The sequence below is a fragment of the Phalangium opilio genome, unplaced genomic scaffold, assembly GCF_054372755.1.
Source record: "Phalangium opilio isolate 3A_F unplaced genomic scaffold, DU_Popi_V2 ptg000031l_1, whole genome shotgun sequence".
Classification (NCBI taxonomy): Eukaryota; Metazoa; Arthropoda; class Arachnida; order Opiliones; family Phalangiidae; genus Phalangium; species Phalangium opilio.
In genome coordinates this window covers 10,281,572-10,296,534 of record NW_028324158.1, presented here as the reverse complement: position 1 = coordinate 10,296,534, position 14,963 = coordinate 10,281,572, and the positions used below count along the sequence as shown (strand labels likewise).

Below are 14,963 nucleotides of genomic sequence, written 5' to 3'. Positions count from 1 at the left end.
TTACAGGTAATATATTGTAGAGCTTAGGTATAGTATCATTTTCTTAATCATCACGTACCCATTTATCTCTTTTACACCGCCTTTATTCTTATTAACTATTACTTCTCGGATAAAACGTACAGAGTCCCATTATTTTCCTTCTTTCCATTTTACCACCCTCTTCCGAGATCTTTGACAAAAATCAATTAATAGGACGTTAATAATTATAATTTATAATGAATGTTAAATGATACGTTTATTGGGAGGCAAAGAAGGGTTAAGCATCCCCCTTTCTGATGAGGGACACAGGGGTCATTCTTAACCCGCCTCTCTGTGAAGTTCAGTTTATTTAATACAAGATACAGTTTGTTATCCAATCTATTTAACTTCCGGTTAATTTATTTCTGTTTTGTATTAAAAAGAAATGAGATGGAGCGAGTATATATAAGAAGGATGAGAAAAGATGAGAGAGAGAAAAATAAAAATTCGCAGCGGAATTAACAAACCGTCGGGAAAAATTGCGTAAAAAGGAATCTTAAGAAGATGGGGGAGGGAGTTTTTAGCGATGGAGTTTAGAGAAAAACAAATTTATTCTCTTTGAGCTTTGAGTTTCGATTTTATGCAAAATATCCTCGAAATCTTTTCTAGTGCTTCCAGAATTTTCTTTCACAATTTCTTATCATTTTCTTTTTATTTTAATTTTAATTTTTTTCTCTCTCAAAAATTAAAGCTTTATTCTCGGTAATATTCAGGAAGTAAGTCGATGCTAATTTTCGAATTTTAAAAGTGGTTTTAAGTTTCTTTCTATACAGGTTGTTAGAACTGATAATAAATTAAAGGGTGTGTCTGTGTAATTTTGGTCAAACTAAGTGCAATATGTCAAAGAACATGGGGAGACCTACAACATTAAAATCACCATGATATGGGCCCCCAAACATTGATTTTTCCCTTGAACAATTAGGCTATAATCACACTTTAAAGGTGCAATAACGTTTTAAGATTGAGTTTAACTTTGATTCGGTGCTGATTTCAGAAGGGGTTGTCTGTTTTTGGCCTAATTTGTTTGCTGTCCATATTTAATATGAAAAGAAAATGTTTTGGCTTACCCTTTTCGTTTTGATGATGGTTGAAAGGGCTACCTTCCGCTTCCCGCCTGTAAAATACAGAAGAAAATTTTTAGAGCAAATTTTGTAATAAAAAGTAATTTGGGATCACAAATTAAATAATACTCAAAAATATTTCAAAGTGTGAATTCCTCAATAAAGGAAATAGTTTTTGTTACCAAAGAAGTTACGGAAGACATTCAGTAACTAATGTCTAATTACTTTCTGTTACGTTTAATTGTCTTTGGTATGGTAGAGGAATAATTTTATATCAATTCCGTTATGAAATTAATCTTTAATACTGGTATAATTTGGTCATCCCCCTTATTATTATTTCACCCACTCATTGTTTAAAACCTAATTAATTAGGACGGCAACCCCTGACCCCCCGGGGTTAAAATTAATACGAAGCGCGTCACTAGCAGGACATCGGTGGACTTTGCTTGTCCATTTCAAAACCCCGCGCGCTCTTAACTACACTAGGCCCCATCCCCCTTGCTATCTACTGGTCCCTTGTCCCCTGCAATACAACGGAGCTTATTGGCGAGGATGTGCTACTGGCAAGTATTTAGCAACGTGGCTAGCTGTGCAGATTGCTTAACTTTCGCAATTAATGCAATGAAAATATGGCGATTTTTTGCAACAAAGGTGTTCTTTCTGTTACGCTTTACAGTTTGAAGCTAAAAATTTACGTTTCGGTTTATACAAAGGGTGCTTCATAATTTTATTTTGAATAATGCAACATGCTTTGTGAATACATTAATATTAGTCAAGCCTTGGCATACTCTCTTTAAAGGGCTGGCAGAGTTCTAAAGGAACAGAAAAGCTAGCATCGAGACTAAACTTTTTGAGTTTCAAGCTATAACCTGAAAGCCGTGCAATGCAGTTCTTCTACCAAACTGAATATGATCAATTTTTCCATCGTTAACTTGCCAATAATTGAAACGTTACATTTTCAACAACCCAAACCCGTACCGTTTCAAATTGGCCACATCCAAATATCTTCATCATTACCTTAAGTTGCGTGGTTCCATATTGAGCTATCTCTATCTTGGAGGAGGCTGAACATAGCTGGGCAGATTATAGGATGGGGCACGGTGGGCTTCCCCAAATAGACCCCGTTATCAAAATTCCCGGCTCTTCGCTGCTCCCCTTCGTAATTGGATTATTGGCAATAATTAACTAATCTGCCAAATAAATACGCCAGAGAGATTTCCCTTCCCGAGATTTTATTGGTGGTCCTCGATCCTTTGCCTCACTTACCTCTAGCGCGTCATCTCCACCAATTAACTTGGTAGTATAACACCATGAACCAATCTTTCATCGTATTTTTCACTATCGCCAATAATTAACGCTTATAGTGGATATTATATCCCCTTTCCTGTATACGAGCTCTAAAGCTCAACGTCTGTTTCCCCTGTCTGTTACGTCGCTCGCGTATTGGCATTACATCCGCGACTTGATAAGCCTTGGTCGCTATGTAATTATAGTGTCTAAATCCACCATAAGGTTACTTCGCGCCTTACGCGTCTTGGACAGCCTGCAGCGGACTTACTTAGTCAAATAAGTGGACGAGGCCGTTCCTCTCTACGCTTGGGATTCGCGGTTTGAGTCTTTAGGACGCGCATAGTCCACGCGGCTCTTAACGCCATGTTGATTCGGTTTAGATTAGGCTTAATTTATAGTAAGTTTGACGTCATAGAAGGGTTATATCTTGTGCTAAGTAAGCAACGTGCGTTGATAATATCTTTTCTTTGGTGTTGAAATATGAATTGAAAATGTTTACGTGGGGAAATTTGAGTTTGGTCTGCACATCCTAAAACATGAGATATTTAAATTGGTTTTGCAGTTTCATCTGTTTTTCTTCTTCAAGATGAATTTAATACTATTTTCCAAAAGATCCTATCAGTTGAATCAGTACAGGACTAACTTTTCTCACAGGGGGCCCGGCAGTACTGCACTGAATTTAGAGGGGCCCTTAAGCCAGTTAAACTAGTATTAAATCATTTTTGAAACGTTAGCAAAAGGATCGAAAAAGCTAACAAAAGCGACAACCATCAGTACTTAATTACTTTAATCATTTACTTATCTTTAAACTTTCATTAATTAAAGCGAAATGTACCGACCCCCGGAATAACTAACATTAATATCAAAAGGGGCATGTAATTAAAAACAACAAGAATAGCTCATTAAGGCAAAAAGCGCATGCACGCTCTCAAAAATAATGAAGAGAACTAAAAAGGAAATAGGGTCTTCGACGAGGGCAATATATCACGTGACTACCTCGATAGTTGTGTCACGGAATTAGACCCGCTACTATATAAAGGTCACACCTAAGGCTGACCTGTAAAAAAACCGCGGCATGCTGCACGCCAACCACGAAAGGTTGTAAAACTCTGCCGGACACGTTCTTGAAAAATTAATACTTTAGTATACCTGACACCGGGAGTTAAGGGAATGGAAGCCTGGTATAGCCTAAACTATAGTGACAAGAGAATTAAGGTTTACCGTTTTAGTCTAGATCGACAGAGACTAGTTGGTAATGGACTCAAGTCTGCAAAAAGTTCGTAAAACCCTTCCACGTACTTTTGGAAACTAGAAATCGTGTTTCTGGAAACTGACGACCAACTAAGGAAAGAATAGGACATGTTGTTCACGGCATTCAGCGAGGAAAACCGATCACACGTAATCAATCTCTTTGGTATGTTGCACTGAACGCGCGTGTGATGAAAACAGGGACTTAAACCAGTGAGGGGGCCCAAAAAATTTCACGAACTGTTTGGGACAACAAAATACGTAAAAGAGAGTGGTATGCTGACAGTTACATACAAGACTCTCACGAAACAAAAAAAAAACTACAGCGCAATCGCCAAAAAGCGAGATGGAAGGCGGAATTTTACCCCTTTACATCGAAATGGTCTATGGTCATTATCACAGCCATGGATATGTTTTCGAAGGACCGCGTCTCATGGAGCCTTTCTCTTATAGAGAAAGTCCAGCGTTTATTAGTTTCTGCTTTACCGGCGCATTTACTGTAAGTAAAACCGGCGCCATCCTAGACGCGTTCAAAACGGAAGAAAGCATCCTGCACACCACTGCCTTCTTTTTGGCCCTAAACGGTGGCACCCTGCAAGTCTGTCCCTCGCCGCACGCCCATCGCTAAAATAATGACTGGAACGTGCGCCGGGGCTGTGTCACGCGAAATGCTCTGAATAATAATTGGGCACGATCCTAGCTGCTCCTCGCGACGCTAAATTATATTTAGGGGAGTATACAGGGTGTTTGTGAAAGGTCCATCAATAATGAAAGGGCGTATTTATTGGGCCATTTTGAGTCGAAAATGTTCTATGACATTTTTCCGTTCGGGCCACTGTTTTCAAGTTATGATTGGAGTAATTTACGGATGACCCCTTAAATTTAATTAAGAAATTGAAAGACAGCGCTAATTTAATGAAGGGGTCATCCCTAAAATATTCAAATCATAACTCGAAAACCGTGGCTCGGACGGCAAAATGTCATAGAACATTTTCGACTCAAAATGGCCCAATAAATACGCCCTTTCATTATTGATGGACTTTTCACAAACACCCTGTATAGTCCTTTTTTTTTCGCCAAGCTACCAAGCATCACGCTGATGCGCATAGTTCACTTAACTCGCTAAGCCTGAAAATATGGCTTTCCATTTTCAACCAGTATTTAAAAAGTCGTTTAAGGTCTATAATTCGACTAGAAGCGTTCTTGCCACGTACTTTTCGCCTCTCCCCTAGCTGCAGTGTGGCTTCATGGCTAATATAACAGAGCGATTAACGGTTTAGTGGTTTAGTAAGTTCAAATTTGTTTAGGTTTAAAAAGCCAAGCTGTGTAATCCGAAGTTCCGGAGCTACCCTGCAGCCGGTTATTCATCCAACCATGCAATGCTGCAGCCTTATGGGTGGGAAAGAAAGTGTTTTGTATTGTATGGTTTGGTAATTGGTTTAGGGTGGTAATAGTTTAGGCTTAGCTGTACCGTTTTAAAAGTGTAGGTTAATAAATTCGAAAGGTTACAGTGTAATGAAGTGAAGAATACCTAGAAAAGAAGTAACGGATTTGTATGCCCATAGATAAAAAGCTATGGGAGTGGTCAGTTATTGCAAACTTTTATGGCGTATGCTGGACACAGGACAACTTGTCATGCAGATAATCAGTTCTAGAGTCATTTTAAACCATGTCCTATGTTGATTATTCATATACATGATAACGTTTTAAATTACAATTAGTTTGGGTTAAAGATTCTATTGCGCATGCTTGAAAATTACCCTTGAACAAAGGAAACAGTTACTCAAAACTTTTTTCCCCATTGGCTTCCAAAGCTGACGTAATTCTACCTCCATGTATTAACCCTTTCGATGACCTCTCAATCTTAATTGCACTCCCATAACAAAGCGAAGCTATATAGTTGGCTAAGCTGAAAAAGAAATTTGACTTGCAAATTATTATTTTTTTTCGGCAACGATTTTCTTCCGTCTAGATCATAAATAGTGTTATCTATTATTCCCAAAACATAATTAGCTCATTAATTATACTTAATTACGACGCGTATGCAGATAGGAAATCCTAACCCACATCCTATTCGGATATTCGTAACGGATAGCTCTTATTAAACGTAGGAGCAGATTTAGTAGAGAGGGCCCGAACGTAGCCCCTAGCATTCGCGGATTAAATACCATCGTCACTGAGAGACTTGTACCAATAAATCGTTGCATTAAATACCAGAAGTTCAAAACGTGAAGTGAAACTTTGGAAATTATCAGTATAGCAAATGCAAGGTTTAACTTTGCAAAATACGTCAAACTTCCTATACTTCGTAATGCTAGAGACTTGCAGCTCGAGCTAATTTGAGAACGACAAGCGAGAATTGAAGTCCTAGACTCGGTGGTTAATTTTGCAGTCCATCTTCCCATTTAGTCTGCACTAAGCCCAAATTTGACAGAGCCTCACCAGGCGTCGCTTTACCTCGAATCTATGCCCTACCTCCCTCACTTCATAACAAGCTCCAGTTTGTAACCAGTGACAAACTTATGGCCAACATATCTCATTAACTTATGGTTATATTTACATTTCACGCTGGCCTAGCTTTAAACAGTACAATGAACTACGACCCCTTTGCTCGTGCATACAGTGGAATATTTTAATCCAATTAAAACAGGTTTATTTTTAATTTAAAAATGAAGATGGCGCTGGCATCTTATTCCACCAAACACAGTCGTAACTTATTGATTACTTCTAAAGATTTACCTCTAGGGTATTAGTATTAGGTTCTAATGAGCGAACCTTGACTCCAGCCTAAGGCTTAGCGTATAGCGCAATGAAATAACCCTCTTTTAATGAGTAGCGACAATCCCAAAGGCGCGAAACTAGCTAGACCGGTACATGCGTGGCTTCAATTTCTATAGCTGGCACTTCTGTGTGATAAAGGTTAATTTAGCCTGTCTCTGTCTATTGCTCTCTCTCACATGTATTTCTTTGTTTATGTAATAATAATAAAAGATCTTTTTGTTATGTTATTGATTAATCCCGAAGACCCGACCCGACCCTAAGCGAGGACGAGGCCCACTTTGAGTAATAACATTACTAGTAGTATAGCTAGTACTTAGTTTCGTGTTTAGTCTGCTTTATAATTATTTCTAAATTGTATACGTGACTGCAGGGACGCGACGTATAGTAAAAATTAATTTTGAACAAACTTAATTTATGTCCATATAGGCTTAGGCCTACAAAGTATATAAGCTATAACTCTGATTATATCATTAGCAAGGACTTTGGGTGTCGGTTCATTTTCATTTTTATTCATTTTTTAAATTAATATTTAATGAATGTCGTTTGTAAGCCTCGCGACTTGAGTCTGAACACGAGAACATAATCGCGTGGAAATTATTTAAAATTGCAGCTCTGTTGTAACAATTGTTGTTTATTTAAAGGTATGACGTGGGTATGCGTTTTTATTACACGTAATTGCTTTCTAGAAATTGCTTAATATTTCAATAAAAAAAATCTAAAATTTAAATTGAATTTCAGTGTCGTAAGACATCGATTTTTGCTTTTATTATTTTTTTATTCAGACTCACGCATAAGTTCATTGTTCTTATAAGTCTCCGTGGCATAATACTAAATAATCTCCCTGCCTGTTATTTAAATAATAAATTGTTGGCTTAAAGAGTAGAGGCGAGTCCCGATCTATCTAAAAGAACCCTCCAAAATAATCTCCAATGTTTTCTAAAACTTTTAGATCACAAAACTATGGGCCAGAGTCTCGTGTCGTCAAATTGTTTATAAGTTATCTCGACCTATAGGAACTTTATAAGTAATGCACTTATGCTTTACCATATTATATAATATTTATTTTCTTTTTTTTTCATTTAATTTAGCCTATTTTGGTCTAAAATTTTTCAATTTAGAACTTAGCCCCTATTTTACGTTGAATGTTACCTTTTACGTACAATCATTATAAATATTCTAGATAAAAGAAAGAAAGGAAGAACTCCAGGGCGTTTGAAAAATTGATCTCTAAGCCTTATGTACTTATACCTCCCACTAGGAATGCATACATCTACTAGGAATAATTGTGCCTACATATTTCTCTGCGAGTTTTGAGGACTTACTATCCGTCACGCGTCATAATAGTTACTTGGCAATTGAATTCGGACTTAACTCCGCCCCAGAGCTAGTGGAAGGTAGCTTGACGTTGCATGACGTAGTTTTGCCAAGTCCCTATTCTGACTTCCTTTCTAACTGTGATTTCATTTGTTTAGTAGCAACACGAGGTCAGGCGCGAATTTGGTAATATCCACCATACATAATGATATTCTATAGCTCCTCCCACAAAATCCGCCTAGATACGTTGAGAAAAATGGCTACACTATTATTCCCAGTAGCTGTATGCATTCCCGGTCCCACTATTAATCTTTTATAAGCATTAAACTTTTGGGCTATTCAAGACAACGGTAGACGAAAAAGGATGGGGTTCGATAAGGCCACGTATATGCATGTGTGTTTTAAAAGGCTCATCTTTTCTCCTTTCCGTCCGTCCCCTTTTTGCGCCCTGTTTAAAAATAAATAAAATAAACCTAGCTTGCCTGCCCTGCCCACTGTGTAAGTATAGTTGGAAGTTCTAAACTAAGCCTTGGCTGCTTTATTCCACGCTGCCTGCAGTTCGTCTTTTGTTGATCGTTTTTTGCGTCTTCAAAGCACGTCCACTCTTCGATCAAACTCGACGAGAAACTCCATTAAGAAAAACCGGGGGTCCTCGCCATCCGCCATCAAACCCAACCCAACCCAACCAACCAAACCTCCCACCCAACTTTTATAGGAAAACCAGCCAACTTTTTTGGGACCTTTTTTTTCTAATTTAGTAAAGGAATTTTAAAAGTTTGACCTCTAGGTTTGACCCCTTTATCCATTATAATGTTGTACAGCTACCCCTACGCGAATTACGTCATTTTTTTAAACGGGGAGTCCATCAAAATGTTTTAGAGAAAAGATGAAAAATAGAGCTAGGGGTTTTAGATTTATAACGTTTTTACATCGGATAATAATTTTCGTCTCTTGTAACTATGTCTTATATTGTGAATGTATTAATTTTCTCAGCAGATGATTTTCTAATCTAACTAATTTAGAACCATTGCCTAACACTTTACCTCAGTGGAACTGTTCCTCCTGTGGACTTATCAGTACTACCGTAAGACATGTTCCATAAGTATGACACTATCTATATAAGTTCGTAATGCTAGTGACTTACAGCTCGAGCTATTTCGAGAACGACAAGCCAGAATTGATTGGCTACACTCGGTTGTTAATTTGGCAGTCCATCTCCCTCTATTTAGTCTGTACTAAGCCCAAATTTGACAGCGCCTCACCATGCGTCGCTTTTCCTCTAATCTATGACCTACCTCCCTGACTTCATGACAAGCTCCATGAGTTTGTAACCAGTGACAAACTTATGGCCAACATATCTTATGAAATTATGGTACTCCTTGAGGTTGTCCTTATCCATAATGCAACAATAAGTCTTATAGAACCAAAATTCCCCTAATTTGCTTTGAAACAATTCGATACAACAGTTAACTATAGAAAACAATTTAAATATCAAATACTATGAAACTAGGCCGTACGTACACCACATCCGTATTTGTCGAGTTGCTGCTATAACATTTAAATCGATTTTGAATCTGATGGAATAAATTCAACTGAAGGCTTTACGAAATTCAATCGGATTCAAAGTTTCCTTTACGGGGCCTTGGTGTATCCCCTTAGGAATGTTAAAACTATTGAAAATCCGAGTTAAGGATTTAAAACTGAAGCAAATTGTCATGGGGTCGAAAAAGAAATATAATGGTGATGAGCTTTACGCGTATTATCCCACTAGAATGCGTGAAAATGTGCTAAAAGAGATATAGGCCTAGAAAAGGCTTTGAATTTAGATGAATGAATAATATAAGCAATAGAATAGAAGAACAAAATAGATAGATGCACCAAGACAAAGAGTATAAAACACAATTTCCATTTCTACCCTATAAAGCTATATATTTACACATGGACTCCTAGTGTTTGGGAGCCAATATCTCCATATCTAAATATTGTAGACCCCAACACTTTTCACTCAGTTTGACACAAAGAACCCACCCTTTTAATTTATGACAGAAACAGCCTGTATATGCTTTAAAAAATAGTCCAAAAACGTTTAAAAAAGCTCTTTCGAACCAAAAAATATGTTAAGAAACATCTTTAGAATTCCGTAAGCAGCTACTATAAAATCAGAACTGATATGATCAAATATTTGTATTCGTCTTGCTAGGTACGATCTTCAAATATTTAGTTACGTCAATGTATATATATATATATATATATATATACACGGAAATATTACAATAATATCATTCAAAATTTGAAATGTTTGATCAGTCAAATAGCAAAGCAAACCACGGTGTACAATACAGTATTATACATTCTTTCGATATCATCCTAGGCCTAGAGGTATTGTACAAACGTAATATAACAATCCTTATCCAAAGAAGTTACCATACATTATCCCCCAAGACGATTTGCGTACTTTTTTTAGATCAAGGGGGGGGGGAGGGCCGAGCTTGCAGTTTTTGTATTTCTTAGGCGCCATCTATCCGAAGATGGTAATCCTTTGTTAAAGGACCATTAGGTTTCCCCAGAAGTGGATCATATTACAGCTCCCTAGAAGTACTGGACGATATAACATCGCCGTGCATCAGCATTGTCTCCTAGCACTGAAGAGAAAACGGTATATGCGAAACGCAGCGGCGAATTTGTGAACTAAACCAGAGGAATGATTTTGGCGCGAAAGAAATTTTTAATAAGCGGGGCAAGCAAACGGAAGTAAGTGGTAGCTAATGAGGAAAGGTTTGAGAGAGAAGAGCGCGGAAGGAAACAAGTTGTTCCATACAAAGTGTTGGGTTGTGAATATAATGGTAAAAGTCCACTTTACTTTTCCGATTTTAAAAAATAATTGGCGGTCTATTTTTTAAATGCGGTATTTTTTGAACGCTTGTGTTGAAAAGGAAATTAATATGAATTCAAATGATCAAAATAGCCTTCATAATGCTAGAATATTTTTAATGTATCCCTAGTACAGCACTGAGCTTCCACCGATTTGAATGTTTTTAGCGATGATAGTTGGACCGATTTATTACTAATTATAGGTTATGTGAGTAGACATAGAAATTTGTTTTCGTTTTTAAAGTGTGGCAAATCTTTTCAATGATTTAACGTTTACTGTCAATATTTTTCTGTTTTACAAAACGTTTTAGTTGCTTACGGTTTAGTGCTTTTAATATCACATAGATCGTGTTCAGATGTCTCTTTAATTTGGGCTTGCAACGATTGCAATTAGTTACATTGATCCTACGCGTTTTTTCTAATTAGCAAAGAAACATAAGCCATTCTAAATCAAAATTATAACGCGATAACAAGCTTCACACTAATCACGACACTGACGGTGGTCTGACAGACATTATCATCAACCGGAACTTCCGTAGGTTAACCTAACTCAAGATCCGGGTTAATGGGAAAACTATACTTGTAAAACTGGGCTATAGATGGCTGGCTTGGATGTCTTGGAAGAAAACGCTGTTTACAAAAGCATAACCTACGTCCAGTACTTATAGGGAGCTGTAATATGATTCACTTATGGTTTCCCCTAGCTAGCAAATCTTTTCTCTTCCCTCCCTTTCGTCTCAGCCTCAGTTCCCGCGCTCTGTAGTAATGTATTCCCGCCAAAAAGGAGAATAGGGTTATCCTTTCAAGCTAAATATTTATATCCCATCTCTTCCCATATTCCTTGTTGACCGTGTAAGAGTTGGGTGGTAGGGGGGCGAAAGCCCCTGTTATATACGTTTGCCAGTGGGAAAAAGCCCCTCGAGGTTCAGCTTCATTTTCCTCTTCAGTCCTCGTTTCACTTGGCAGTGAAGTTGGACTCAAAAGATGGTATCCTTACTTGGTAAAGATTAGGGACAAGTTACGATCGAAATGTGTGTAGGGAAAAATGAAGGCAGAGTATTTTACAGGGGCAATGGAACCGTAAAGTACATTATGCTAGATAAGATGGTTGACGCGCTTCACTTCGAGGCAAAACGGAGCCGCAGTACGTCACGTGATGGGGATGGGGGAAATCGCGAAGGAGGTAAAATTGTAAACAATTTATCTCTGTTGCGCTGTAGGACTGAGGCAGCCAGCGCTCCGTACCGCGTTTGAAAGGGGAGGGCTGACAGAATTTTGGTCTCTGCGACACTCTGCGAGACTCCCCCCTTTTTATGGAGGAAGCACTGGTTCTAGGTTGCGTGATTGCATCGCCCAGCCATCTTCTCTAGTAACCCCACATCTCGGCGCTCTCCATCTTTTGCTCTCTGTCCAAAGTACGGATTGAAGTATGGCCAGGAAGAGAGAAAACAAGGAGAAGGATGGAGGGGATGCTTGCTTGCATTGAAGGTTTCTTGCGGGCGAACCAAAGGGGGGAAAAATAAATGTTTGCCATTGCAGGTAATGAAGCTAACATTTCATTGCTTCTTTAACCCCATCCCTTCAGGGAGGGAGGGGGGTGGTATGGAGATTGAAGGAAAATTTTCATCCCCTTTTTTCCTTTTCCTAGGTCCACGCCCACTTAAGGTACCTAACTATCCTTTTGTTTGACATGAGATGCGATGTTCAAGTTGTTCTCATTAGTCAACTAGAGTTATTCAATTTTAGTTTTCATTTGTTGAAACACAAATAGTCGCGGGGGGGAGCAAACGTATATCGTTCCATTCAAAGAGGAGAGATGTGTTTAATAGCGTTGGTAGTGATATACTTCAAATTAATGAGCTTCTGATTTCAAAGCTTTCTGACTTTAAGGACTCCGAATTTGGTTTTTACACAATTAATTCTCAACCCATATTTTTCTTTTTACTTTTGATTAATTATTTAAGTCGCGAAGATAAGTATCAATTAATACTTCGGTCTGTGTAATTAGCCCTTTTTGAATTTAGCTTCCGGGGGTCCTAAAAACCTGTTTTTTTCGGAAATTATGACTCTTTCCGTCCGTATATAATTATCGCGGAAATAAAAACAATTTATAATATCTTTTTTTTTTAATTTCTAAATTTTACGCGGGCTTTGTTCGCTTATTATAAAAACGAGTATAAATATGATTTTAATCCCCTTTAAGGTTTCATGTCATATACGTGTTCCATTTATGTGCCCCTTTTGTAATTAATCATAAAGATAAGTGGTCCGAGCCTGTTTTTAGTTTGTGTTAGGTTACATTAAATAAATTTCTGGCGGTTATTGTTTCAAATTGCTTACGAATTCCATAGAGAAGGCGGTTCCCCCAAAGACTTATAAATGTGTTTAGCTTCGAGGTGTAAATTTTTTTTTTTGTATCTTTGGATTTTGTGGGCAATCAATGGAATTTCTATAGACTACAGATATTAATTTCTCGTGCATACGTAAAATACAGTTTGAAACAGAAAATGGTCTGAATTATTTTCTATTATAAATTACCCCATAGACTATAGGCTTCTTATAGCTAAACCACTCTGTGTGTTAAATAAATAAGTTATTGGGAAATTTCTATATATTTTCATTAATATTTAACTGCTAATTATAAAGTTATAATGAACAATTTATGTACCGTGAATTAAGGTCAGGGTTCGTTCGGAACCTGGATAAGTCAGGGATCTGGAAAATGGGGGGAAAAGCCAGGGATTTAGAGTTTTTTCCTAAAAAAGTCAGGGTTATAGGTCAGGGTTTTCGTTTGATATATCAAACCATGATTGCTTCTAGCAATGCTAAATATGGGCCCAGGTGTAATTATGAAGTGGGCTCTGGCAAACACCTTAAAATGGTCAGGGGTATTGTCAAAATTTAGTCAGGGGATAATCTGAAAAAATCAGGGATTTTCAAAAAATAAAAATTTCATCCGAATCCTGTTAAGGGTAAACCGGATTAAGCGTTTCCCTTTTATGGTAATTAACTAAATATTGAAGCTTTCTTTCAAAGTCAACGACTAGCTGTTACAAACTTAATTTGCATAATTTCGCTTTGTAATGTATATCTAAATGAAACCCAACTATCGTACTATATTATCTAAACGTAACATTTTGTTCGCCAGATACATACATTATAATAACGGAAACGGTAGCATTGTTGTCTGCAACATTGTCTAGCGCTGGACGAACACTTCAGGTCTGGTTAATTCCGCCAAAGGGGGGGACCATTGCTGCACGTGCCCATTTGCCAAATTCACGGTTGATAAACTCAGGGATTCAGCTGTTATAATTCCATGTCAATTTCCAACTAGAACGGACGTGAGTGAATATAGAGATGTAATTAATTCCAATGCCCTAAATTTGTCACGAAATGTCCCAAGGTGCTTGAGCTACAGTCTGCTGGCTGTTGTGATGAATAGATTAGAACCATGGTTAGTGTGGAAACTAATCCAATATCTGGAATCTATATTGCGTATTGCTACAGTACTTAAAAACTGAACCCACTAAGGCTCAACTAGTTTAATTTTTTTGGCGCGTTTCGACCACGTGCGTCCACGAAGTTTCCGCGCCAAAAACGCAACGGTCTCTTTGTATCAGACAGACCTTTGTTACCTTTTTGTCTACGAAACAGGGGCCTTATAACCAACCTAATTTTCACAGTTTGGATACCAGGTACTTTACCTTCTGTGATCCTATAAAGTCGTTCCCTACCTAGTACTTAAATATATACTTGTACTTGCAAGTTTACCCCAACCCTTGATGTTTAGGGAATAGTGCTATAATGAAATTATAGCTCTTAAAGGGAAGGTGTAAGGAAATTTTGTACTATGAGCAAGGGTATTATTTTTTATTCTCTAGACTTTCCTTTGTTCTCCGGCCCTTTTAAGTAAATAACCAAAGAAGTTTTAAAGGCGGAGTGGTTCGCTTATAACAACAAATATCGTGCCTTCACCGGGGCTGTACTTAACTTAATTACGACGAGTTCGAACAGCACCAGTGGGCCAGCCATTGATCTTTTGCTTTAATTTTCACATACATACGCTAGCTATCTAGGTATAGAAACAAAGTTTCAGTTTCTTGATTCATTAACGGAAAACGTTGGCGCCCTTCCCGTTCCCGAAGGCTGAAGACCAAGTCTTAGCGTATATTTGTTCCCAAGGCTTAAGAAGAGATACGTTAAAGGAAGGTAGGGAATCCCCTTTAACGCCCAGTAACGAATGAAATTGCAATTTAGCGCCTTTTCATTTGGGTAGTCAGTCTCGGCTTGCTTTTCATCTTGAGCAGCCGAATTTGAAAGTCAAATCCCACAGCCACGCGCCTTTTCCCCTTCCTTCTTTACCCAAATCTTTATAAG

General features: G+C 37.9%; 1 protein-coding gene and 1 long non-coding RNA gene across 4 annotated transcripts in view; one reads left to right on the top strand and one right to left on the bottom strand.

The window, feature by feature from the left end:
• LOC149690561 (uncharacterized) overlaps positions 1–14,963 on the top strand; it is a 159,042-nt gene that overhangs the window by 107,052 nt on the left and 37,027 nt on the right. The gene's annotated exons all lie outside the window — the stretch shown is intronic.
• The window catches only part of LOC149690562 (uncharacterized), a 78,881-nt gene that overhangs the window by 33,546 nt on the left and 30,372 nt on the right, over positions 1–14,963 (bottom strand). For 2 of the 3 annotated variants that reach the window (XM_089870110.1, XM_089870111.1), the window contains exon 2: positions 1,086–1,132. The gene's annotated coding sequence lies outside the window, so the exon portion shown is untranslated. Of the gene's footprint in view, positions 1–58; positions 170–1,085; positions 1,133–14,963 lie in introns of all 3 variants that reach the window. The other variant, XM_089870112.1, reaches the window with a different exon arrangement.